Source organism: Belonocnema kinseyi, chromosome 8 (assembly GCF_010883055.1).
Source record: "Belonocnema kinseyi isolate 2016_QV_RU_SX_M_011 chromosome 8, B_treatae_v1, whole genome shotgun sequence".
In the NCBI taxonomy this organism is placed as follows: domain Eukaryota; kingdom Metazoa; phylum Arthropoda; class Insecta; order Hymenoptera; family Cynipidae; genus Belonocnema; species Belonocnema kinseyi.
Genome location: NC_046664.1, coordinates 69,557,652 through 69,564,221, shown reverse-complemented (window position 1 = coordinate 69,564,221; position 6,570 = coordinate 69,557,652).

Sequence of the window (6,570 nt, the reverse complement as noted above, 5' to 3'; positions counted from 1 at the left end):
GCAAATCGAAAAAAAATTTAAATAGAACCTACGTCTTGTTTGATAAGGAATCTGAATCTGCAATGAAGTGAACCCCCTAACGCCTCAGGGTGTAGGATGTGGAGTGAAGTTTCGCAGGGTAGCTTTTTCCACTCGAAAATAAAAAGTATTTGTCACAGATATTTTTTTCGTTAGGTCTATATTTCTTGAGAAACTTCGATGTCTTAAGATAAAAGAAGCACCGTGTATACTCCATAAAAAAATCAACGTTTTTCAATATTGCAAGCCGTCACCATTGTATATTGATAATAAAATTGTTTCTTGGTTTGATATGGACCTATAGGTATTGCATCCTAGCTGTATTTCAATTCCTTTATTCACGGAAAACGTGTATATTTTCTTTTTCATGATTAACATTTTTAACACATATAAAATAGATTCATAAATTATTAATTGTTCCTTATCTTATATTTTTAATATTTTTGTCGACCCAATATTTATTAAAGTAATTGAAAATCTTAACTCTCTGAAAGTGTTTACATCATTTATTTTCTGTTCCACACGTGAGAAGTCTTATCTACCAGGCACTTGTTATTCAAATATTGTTAGTCATGCACTGTTATATTTTAATTAGTAATATTTTTCAAATCTTTATTTAAATATTTTTATATTTTAAAAACTTATCTATACAATTAATTATTTAAAAATTGACGAATATCAAACATATATAGAAATTGTTTCATTTTATAAAATCAAAATGGTTTAGTCTTAAACGCTATTAATCTGGAATTTCCAAACCACCAAATACGGTAGGTATCCACTTTATATCTAAGTTCTTTGAATTGAATCCTATGGGACAAAACATTTTTGAATAAGATATTTTAAACATTTCTGATCAAATAAAGAATTTTTTCGTTTCATTTTGATCCCTAAGTTAAGCTTATTATAAAATTATAAAATATTCAACTAGATCAAAAGATTGACTGGGGCAACGGCGAAAGAAAAAAGGCTTAAGAAACAAATAATATATTTAGTTTTTATTATTATTCGTGATTACAAGTTACATGTAACATTTTAATAAGACACTGCATCACAAAAGATTGTACGAACTATTGAAAGTCAACTAATGGCAAGGCGGATTGCGGCTTACCCGCTCTACTATAAAATTAAGTAAGATTGTACGAGCAGGGCCTACTGGAACTTCCCTGATTTCCTCATTGGTTAGCGAAGTAATCTTGCCACTTTCTATGTTGATTTTTGCTCGTCCTTTATAGCGAGGGTGAGGAATCGTTTTGTATAGTCCAGCAAAATAATCAATATTGATCAATATTGCAAATACTTCACCAACGTATGTTGATAATACAACTTGTTCTTGGGTTGATACCGGCCTAAATATATTCCGTGCTACGCGTATATCAAGTTGTTTATCAGAAGGAAAAGTGTATTTTCGAAACTCAAATACCTGGTTCGAATTTCTAATGGGAGTTACCCGAATAAATGGAAGTTGATCAAGTCCATATCCAATTCCGTCAGAAGAAGGAAGTCTGATAGGTGGATCCGTGAACCTCGTAGGAGGAGACCTGGACCTGGACGTTCGATAACGAGATCTGGCAGAAGGAAGAGAAATAGCAGAAGGATGCTGACGGTTAGAAGAAGAAGAAGAAGGAGGAGGAGGAGGAGGAGGAGAAGAAGAAGAGGGAAAAGAAGAAGAAGAAGAAGGAAAAGAAGAAGAAGATCGATGACCACGAGAAACACCAGGAGGAGGTGCGTTATTAGGAAAAAATTTGAACTGTGCACTCAGGTCAGCAAGAAGCAACAGAGGATCAACATTTTTTTAGGAATGTTGTAATTTTATAAACGGTAAAGCGGGATGAAATTTTGTACAACTAAAATGGATATTCCATGGGGGGCCCCGCAGGGGACCCAGCTCGGTTACCCTCATATCGTTAAAGTATAGCAGTATGGTACTAGTTAGCACTGACATACTAGTTAGCACTGACGCAGTACTTCGCCCATGGTGAATTTCCTATTGGGGTAGTACTGTGCCAGTAGCGATATACAGTGCTGGCCCAACACTGACAGCCCAGTAAAAAATAGTGTTATCATCCCAGAGATATGCCAGTGCAGGTGCCAGCACTGGCAAAATAATAAAAAACTAAGAGGGCTTTAATGGTGGTAACCATGAGGGATCCATGAGGGGAGCCCATGTTGGGTCCCTATGGATTAGCATGTCGTTTCCATAAGGGACCACGCCTGGATTGCTCTCATGGATTCTACAAGGCATGAGGGTATACAGTAAAAAAAGTCTTCAAAATGATACCGAAATCAATATCATTATGATATGCAACAAAAATGATACCGAATTCAAGATCATTTTGATCAACCTGAGTGAATGACCGACTTTTGAGATCATAATGATCTGCTTCGAGATCATGTATAAAGTCAAACCAAAATGGCTGATGTTCTCAGAGTACTTTAGTTCATATGCGAGTTTTTTTATGGTTTCTGATAGTGCAGTGTAATTGAACAGTTGAAAAAATAATGAAATCTGATATTAGAAAATATCACCCGTTACGTTTAATTGTCACTTACGTGCAGTTAGATACAATTTTTAGGTTATGTCGTTATGACAGCGGCGCCAGGATCTAACGGCCATTTTGTTTAGTCTGAGCAATGAACCAAAAAACAAGATCAAATTGTTAAGAATGGACAGATCATTATGATCTCGAGAGTCAAATGATCGTTGGAGCAAAATGCTCTGCAACAAAATTGATTTTGCAATCCTACTATTGTTATTTATATTGATCGCACAAATTTTGTTCTTAATCATTGAACTGTTTAACACTTTCTGGGCTACATAATTACCCAAACTCTAAAAGTAATCTGGGAATTTCATAAGTTCAGAATCTTCGATTATCAAGAAACTTTACTCATTGCAGCCTCACAAAATATGCAGGAAAATTACTTTGAAAGGTTACATAATGTTTCAACACATTTTTTAGTTTACACTTGTAATACAGATTGTCTAAAAATTCATTTTAATAGACACGTTTTGCTTTTAGAATAAAGGTAGAAGGTCACTGTTTTTTTAATTAAAAAAATTTTTTTTAGCTCTTCAGTTACATCGCCAAAATGCTTCATCCAAGTTTAGTTGAGGTTATAAATAATAAAATTTAACATAAATACTTCTTTACTTAATTTATTATTGTTTATAACTGAAGGACAAATAATTAACAAATAATAAATAAACAACACAATAAATAATTAAAAAGAAATTCATTCAAAGAAAAAGGATGTCTTAAAACAGAAAAAAAACATAGAATGGAATGGGTAGTAGTAGTACGATAAATAACCTGTAAAGATGATGTTTTAAAATATAACATAAAGTTTATTGCAGACCATGAAATGGAATTTTGTAACAGTTCACATTTCATTATGAGCTCCCCCCTCCCTCGCCTCATCACTATTCACTGGAAAAAAACATGCCTTTCATAATACGTATATGTAGAAAAATCAAACAGTTCGCAATCAAATAATTGATCGCTATGAATTGCAAAATAGAACTATTCATAATAATACAATTATATGGATTTTGCAAAACAGTGAAATCACTGGTAAGTAATAATCTCGCAAGAAAAAGTAATTATATTTGTGTGCAAATCTTCCCAGTGAGCCACCTATTTTTCGATGGTTGAGCTTTTTTCGCAGAAACTACTTTGTTCGGTTCCCAAGGATAAATAAAAAATTGAACGCTTTAGTGAAATTCGGAGTTTCACGAAAGTTATTGTTAATCAAATTTTTCTGCGTGAATTTATTCATTATTTATTTGCTTTCGACTCGTTGCATTCATTTTCCTAATTTTTTAAATGTATTAAATTTGTTTAAATCATTATCAAATGGTCTCTATTTTTTCAAAAGTTATATCGAAAAATTGTTTTCTTCAGCTTTACACTTAAAGATACACATGTGAAGTAGCTATATATCATATTTAATGAAAATTTAACTTTTCTCGATTAATTTATTTATAAAATTTATAAACAATATTTTTATATATGATACTGCTGGATATTATTCAAGGCCAGTTTGCGCACGAATTCTATGTACTTTTGCATGAATGGCATAAATTTCCATAAAATGGCATCTTCGTTTTTTAAAAATTTTCATTGTTAAATGAAAAACATTAAACAACTTTTTTAAAAATATGCCTCGACAACTTTCTTAGAAATTTCATAGGCTTTTATTTTTTAAAAAATCAAAAATCGGTCAAATAGTTTGGGCTAAAAATTAATTTGTCCACGGACTCCTCATTTGGCCTGACTGTGCTACGACATGCGGAACACAAGCGACGTGCGCTCAGTGCCCAGCGAAAAAAAAACATTAATTACGAATCCATTAAAGTTTTCATGTTTACTTTTTTTATTCAATGCGTTATGAAACAAAGATTGATATTCGACAATCAAAAATAAAAAAATAGATAGAGACGTTATATTTATGATAATTTGTTTGAATACATTTTCTATATTTTTGATATAGTCCACTGGGTCCTATAATTGAGAACCAATTGACCGAATAGACACTCTCGCTCCGACGAACGATTGGGTAACCTCGGTCCGTCGATCGTCTCCGGAACTTTTGTACCGATTTTTTTTTAACAAATAGAGTTGTAATATTTAAACCAATTCCAGCAACTTCCTTATTCTCCTTTCACTATCCTCCAAAAATATCTCTCTCTCTCCCTCTGTCTCTTTTTCCGAGGCCGGTAAACTTTTTTTCAGCTCTTCAAGCCTCTTTCTATACTTTCTTTCCGAGGCCAGTAAGCTCTCGCAGCTCCGTCAATCTCTCTCTCTGTCTATCTCTCTCTTCTCTTCAGAGGTCGGTAAGCTTTTCTTGCAGCTTCGCAAACCTATTTCCTTACTTCTTTCCGAGGCCGGTAAGCTTTCTTACAGCTCCACAAACCTTTTTCTATACTTCTTTCCGGGGTCGATAAGCTTTCTCGCAGCTTCGCAAACCCCTCGATATCTCTATCTTCCTGCCTTCATATCCAAAAAATCTATGCCTGAAAGCAGACAATCCCGTTCCCGTCCTGGCAAGCACACCCGCCTCCGCCGCCTAGCCGCTCTCCGCTACTTTTTTCAGACTGATCTTCACCTCAATGATCACAGACCTTCTGCCTCTCCCTCTTCCTCTACTGCTCCTATAGCAATCGGTCGCTCGGCTGTCTTTGTTCCTCCAACCTCCCGGTTCCATTTCTTCTTTCCACTACCCTCTTCTGCAGCCATGTTGGGCCATCTGGATCATTCCAGACGTTACGGTACCCCGGAAACTCCAAACTCCGGCGGTTCCGCCCACCGCTCCCTCTCCACACAAGTGCCTTCAACCGGCGAAGGATGATGATGACGTAATTTTCATTGAGAATGACGAATTATTCTCTCCTCTAAATCCATCTGCCTGGAAGCGCCCTTGCCCCGAGGAAGCTCCGTAGGACCGTAGGTCCCGTAGGATCAAACATTCGGTCAGTGGAACTCATGTCTCTCACGATTTTCTGAGGCAGAATAATACCAACCTGCCCGTACGAGCGCCGCTTCCAGTTGACTCAGCCGAGTGAAGAAGTCTTTGGCCCATAGAGCTTGAAGGCACAAACGGCTCTCCATCAATCACCAAATCTTCAACCCAGTCTCATTATCGTAGATCAAGTCGGGAACATTCCAACCCAAACCCCGACTTGTATCATTTTCAAAAAATTACGATTATGGTAAAAATAAACAGTCTGTATCGAAAGAGTGTCCAATTTGCAATTATCAATTTAAAAAATTGAAAAATACATCCAAAGAATCGATAGCAAATAAATAATGACCCAATTCATGCAGAAAAATGTTATTGACAATAACTTTTGTAGAATTTCTAATTTTACCAAACCGCTCAAAGTTCATTTTTCATTTATCCTTGGAAACAGAGTAAAATAATTTCCGCGAAAAAACCTCGACCATAGAAAAATAGATGGCTCACTTGTCAGATTTGGACACTTTGTGATATAGCATAAAAGGGTTTAGAATTAATAAAGAAAGTATAGAATTTGATGTTCCTGTACTAAATCTCTCTAAAAATGTATGATAAATTGACCGAAATAATGATAGACAATTGCAACAATGTGTTTTATTAATTGAGGAATAAACAACTTTTGAAGGACAAATTTCCATATTTTCAGTCATTTGCTACTTCAATAAAAACAGCGATAAATCCAAAAATTTAAAGCAGTCTATTTTCTAGTAATTAGGGAAAACATCAAGCTTTTTAAATGTTTATTAATGTTTAATTTTTAAAAAGACCGAGTCATTTATAGGGTATTGTACAGGTGAGAGTACAAATAAACTGACAATGCAGTCATACACGGCATCGCGTGCTTTCTTACAAAATGGATATTTCTGAAAATTCTGAATGAATCGATCTAAAAAATTTCACAAATCTTCCTAAAATAGTAAGGAACAAATTTCTCACTGGAACTTGTTTCAACTCTAAAGTTTACTCGATACTTTTCTTCGCCGAAGCTAGGAAAACGTGCTTACAGGCAGGTCTCCATTTGCAATTAATTCT